Raw genomic sequence first — 5,266 nt, forward strand, 5'->3', positions numbered from 1 at the left:
GATTCGAACCCGCCACCTTAGGTGTATGTGGCTGGTGCCTTAGCCGCTTGAGCCACAGGCACCGAGCCAGTTTTTTCTATTTTTTAGTAGAGATGTGGGTTTCTCTCTTGCTCAGGCTGGTCTCGAACCTGTAAGCTCAAGCAATCCACTCACCTTGGCCTCCCAGAGTGCTAGGATTACAGGCATGAGCCACCATGCCCAGTCTTAAAAAGTTTTTTTAAATGCTAAAGTATGTTTTATCTTATTTGTGTATGATGCACCTGTAATCCTAGCACTCTGGGAGGCCAAGGTGGGAAGATTGCTTGAGCTCAGGTAAGTGTCCTCGAACTATGGCCTGCGGGCCACATGCGGCCTGCATAGGACATTTATCCGGCCCGCCAGGTGTTTTTGCCGCTGCTGCCTGTCCTGCTTAGCAGCTGACTCGTCCCGGGGCCCGGAGTCTGGTCCTCCAACTGTCTGAGGGACAGTGAACTGGCCCCCTGTTTAAAAAGTTTGAGGACCCCTCCCTGAGCTAAGGAGTCTGAAACCAGCCAGAGTAAGAGTGAGATCCCATTTCTACTAAAAATAGAATAAGTTAGCTGGGTGTGGTGGCACACTCCCTAGTTCCAGCCCCTCAGGAGGCTGAGGCTTAAATCCAGGAGTTTGAGGTTGCTGTTAGGATGATGCTATGGCACTCTCTATTCTGGGCAACAGAGGAAGATTCTGTGTCAAAAAAAAAAAAGTATATTTTATCTCTACATATAGCCCCTATGCTTACCTCAAAATTATAACTAGACATTTTGAAGAACTGATTATAATATGAATTACAAAGAAATGACAATGAAAAATTCATCTCTCTCACCTCTTCTCCTTCATGAGAGGGACTCACTTCCATCTCTCTATTTTTTTTTTATAGAATCTCACTTTGTTGCTGTTGGTAGAGGGCTGTGGTGTCATAGCTCGTAGCAACCTAGCAACCTCCAGCTCTTGGGCTTAGGTGATTCTCTTACCTTAGCCTCCCAAGTAGCTGGGACTACAGGTGCTCACTATAACACCTGGCTATTTTTTGTTGCAGTTTGGCCAGGGCTGGATTTGAACCCTCCACCCTAGGTATATGGGGCTGGCGTCCTACTCACTGAGCCTCAGGAGCCACCCCCAACTCTCTAAAAGTGCTCTAGGTTTGGTGCCTGTAACTCAGTGATTAGGGTGCTGGCCACAGACACTGTGAGGTTGGCAGGTTTGAGCCTGGCCTGGGCCTGCTAAACAACAATGATAACTGTAACCAAAAAATAGCTGGGCATTGTGGTGGGCGTCTGTAGTCCCAGCTACTTAGGAAGCTGAAGCAAGATAATCACTTAAGTCCAAGAGTTTGACGTTGCAATGAGCTGTGATGCCTTGGGACTCTGTGACAAAATAAGACTCTGTCTCAAAAAAAAAAAAAAAAAAAAAAAGAAAAATCTTCATGAGATTATGAAGAATGCATGTTTAACTGTGAACAAAATAATACTGTTTATTATTAGATTTTATGTTGTATTTTTTTCATTATTTAAATAAAATGGAAAGTCAAATTCTTATACTCACAGAGCTCAAGTGTTTGGGAAATTCTATCATGGCTATATCCATGTCTAAATGCTTAGAAGGAATGAAGCCTATGGTGGGAAAACTCAGCATAGATTATGGCCAGACCATCTAATTTATTTAGTTATGTGCTAGTGTATTAGTCAATAGTCTAAACTCTAAATCCATTCTAATATAGTCCTGGGCAAATCTTTAGCATCATTTTTGAGCGGGCTTATATAAGTGTCCATTTATGCATTTTACTTATAACAAGCTTGTTACTATTGATGGTTTTCTCTAGTTAACCTAGTCTACATTCCCTTTTTATTCATCTGAATGTTGAACATAAAATTTCCCTCTCATTTTTATTTTTTAAACAAACACCAGAATAAGAAGTCTCTAAGCCTTCTCACTCAAAATCAGAGGCATTTAAAGAAAAGAAGGAATGACTCCTGGTGGTGATTTTAAAATATGTCCAACATTGTTTGACAATCCTCCTGTCAAGAAGTGGAGCTTAATTGCCTCCTTTGAGCATGTGCTGTTACTTGTTTCTGATGAGTAGAATGTGGCAGAAATGATGAATTGTGACTTCTGAGGGTAGGTCATAGAAGGCATAGCAGTTTCTTCCTCATCGCTTGGATCATTCGCTCTGGGGGGAAGCCAGACACTCAAGTAGTCCTATGAAGAAACCCAGGCAGTGAGGAAGTGAGGCCTCGGTAACAGCCCCAAGGACCTGAGGCCTCTTGCTAACAGCCATGCAAGTGAACCACTTTGGTAACAGATATTCCAGCCTCAGTCAACCCTTCAGATGACTGCAACTGAAACTCCAAGTGACACCTTGACTCCCCAGCTGAACTGCTCCCAAATTCCGGGACTACAGAACCTGTGAGATAAATGTTTATTTTTTTAAGCTTCTAAATTTGGGAAAGATTTACTACATAGCAATAGATAATTAACATATTTCTTAATATGCCTATATGTAAGACTAGCAAGGCTGGGGGCTGGGAGGTCAAGGCAGAAGGGCCACTTGAGCTCAGGAGTTTGAGACCAGCCTGAGCAAGAGCAAGAGAAAATAGAAAAACTAACTAGGCATTATGGCAGGTGCCTGTCTTCCAGGCTATTCGAACGTTGAGGCAAGAGGATTGCTTGATCCCAAGAGTCTGAGGTTGCTGTGAGCTAAGATGATGCCACAGCATTTAATCCAGGGCAACAGAGTGAGACTATCTGAAAAAAAAAAAAAAAACCCCAAAAACTAAAAAACGAAAACCTAAGACTAGGTAATATTTGTTGAATGCTTAGATTCTTAAATGTTTTATATAAACTAACTCATTAAATTTTCACATCAAATTACTGTCTGTATTTTGCACATTAGGCAACTGAGGCACAGATAGATTGAGTAACTTGCTTAAACTTACCCAAACAGCTAATAGTAAAACTAGCATTTGAACTTGGCAGTCTGGCTCAGCTACTCTCATTAACTTCCGCATTACAGTGCTGTTATGACAATGCTAGTGCCATTGAGGAATGCGCCATAATGAAATAACAAAAGATTAAAATAACAAAATAGTAAAGCATTTAAGCTTAATAATAGAAGGTATAGACTACATATAAAGAAATTTTGCTAAAAACTGAAAAGCCAGAGGTGGGTGGGTGGGGTGGTTCACACCTGTAATCTTAGCACTCTGAGAAGCCACTGTGCCTGGCTCAAGCTCTGATATTTTTGGCTTCAAATCTTTCAGTCACCTCTTACACAAAGACAAGACTGGAGAAATGGCTGGTTCTGAGACTGGGTTGGGGAATGTACAAGGCTACCCAGAATATCTTTTCGTGCAAGAAAATAAAGAGGTGCTCAGAAACAGATTGGGACATGTTCAAAAATGCTGCAAAGTAAGAGTCTCCTTGGCCTCATATAAGACAATTTAAGCATAAAAAAGTGACAGTAATTATTGTTAATATTGATACTGAAAACAAAAAGGAGCCAAAGCCAAAAACAAACAAGTGGGTGGAGGGAGAAATAAAATGCATTTCCCAGGCCAGTCATGGTGGCTTATGCCTTTAAGCCCAGCACTTTGGGAGGCTGAGGTGGAAGGACTGCTTGAGGCCAGGAGCTCAAGACCAATTTGGGCAATGTAGTAACATCCTGTCTCCACAAAAAATAAGAAATAAAAAATTAGCCAGGTGTGGGGGTGAACACCTGTAGTTCCAGCTTCTCAGGAGGTTGAGGCAGGAATATCACCCCTCAGAAACAAACAAACAAGCCATTGGCGCAGTGGCTCATGTCTGTAATCCCGGCACTGTGGGAGGCCGAGGCGGATGGATTGCTTGAGCTCACGAGTTCCAGACCAGCCTGAGCAAAAAGTGAGACCCTGTCTCTACTAAAAAGAGAAAAACTGAGGCAAGAGGATCTCTTGAGCCCAAGAGTTGGAGTTTGCTGTGAGCTATGACACCATAGCACTCTACCCAGGGCGACAGCTTGAGACTCAGTCTCAAAATAAATAAATAACAACAAAAAAACCCCTCTTCCTTACATAAGAATGTTACTTAACACAGATGAATAATAGGTTTCTAAGATAATTGTAGTAATACTTGATTCAGGCAAGCATCACCAATAGATGGTAACCCACTGAAAGCTTGTTAGGGAAAAGATACACAGCTTCAAGTATTCTGCAAATAAATTTTTTCTCTATAAATTTAGGTGAAATTCACATAATATAAAATGAACTAATTTAAAGTAAACAATTCAGCGGCATTTAGTTCATTTAGTGTTGTGCCATTGCCACCTCTATCTAGCACCAACCTGTTTTCCTCACACCAAAATAAACCCCAGTATCCATAAAGCAGTTGCACCCCCACTTCCCCTCCACCAATCCCTGTCAGCCACCAATTTGCTTGCTGTGGATTCGCCTGTTCTGGGTATTTCAGAGGAATGGAACCATATGCTATGTGACTTTGTGTATCTAGCTTCTTTCATTTAGCATGATGTTTTTGATGTCCATCCATGTTGTACTATGCATTCGTACTTCATTGCTTTGTGTGGCACATGTATATCGCAATTTGTTCACCCATTCATCCATGGGCTTACATTTAGATTGTTTTGACATTTTTGCTAGTGTAATAGTGCTGGTGTGAACATTCATGCAGATGTGTTTGAGTACCTGTTTTCAATTCTGGTGGATATACATGCCTTAGGAGTAGAGTTGCTGGTAATTCTATGATTAGCTTATGAGAATCCAACAAACTGTTTTCCATAGTAACCATTTTATGTGTTTCCCACCAACAATGTAAGAGGGTCCCAGGGTTTCCAATATATCAGAGTTCCAAAATCCTCACCAACACTTATTTTCCATTAAAGAAAAGTTTATACGTAATCATCCTAGTAGGTGTAAGTGGTATCTCATTGTGGTTTTGCTTTGTATTTCCCTAATGATGAAGTATGCTGAGCATATTGTCATGTGCATGCTGGCCATTTGCATGTCTTTGGAGAAATGTCCTTTCAACTCCTTCACCTTTTTTTATGCAGACTTTTAAATACATAGGGGACAAATGTACCTTTATTAGGGAGAAATGATTCAACGTAACATGAACAAACTGATATCACATCTTGGTGCCCTAAAAGGACACAAATGTCCTTTTCTGTCCTTTTGTGACAAAATTATTTAACTTGGATTTAAGCAAAGGGAAACAGACAAGTCCAAATTGAGTAACTTTCTGCAAAACTTAAAAAAAAAAA

This window comes from Otolemur garnettii, unplaced genomic scaffold (assembly GCF_000181295.1).
Source record: "Otolemur garnettii isolate 467f Iridium unplaced genomic scaffold, OtoGar3 scaffold00005, whole genome shotgun sequence".
NCBI classification, from domain to species: Eukaryota; Metazoa; Chordata; class Mammalia; order Primates; family Galagidae; genus Otolemur; species Otolemur garnettii.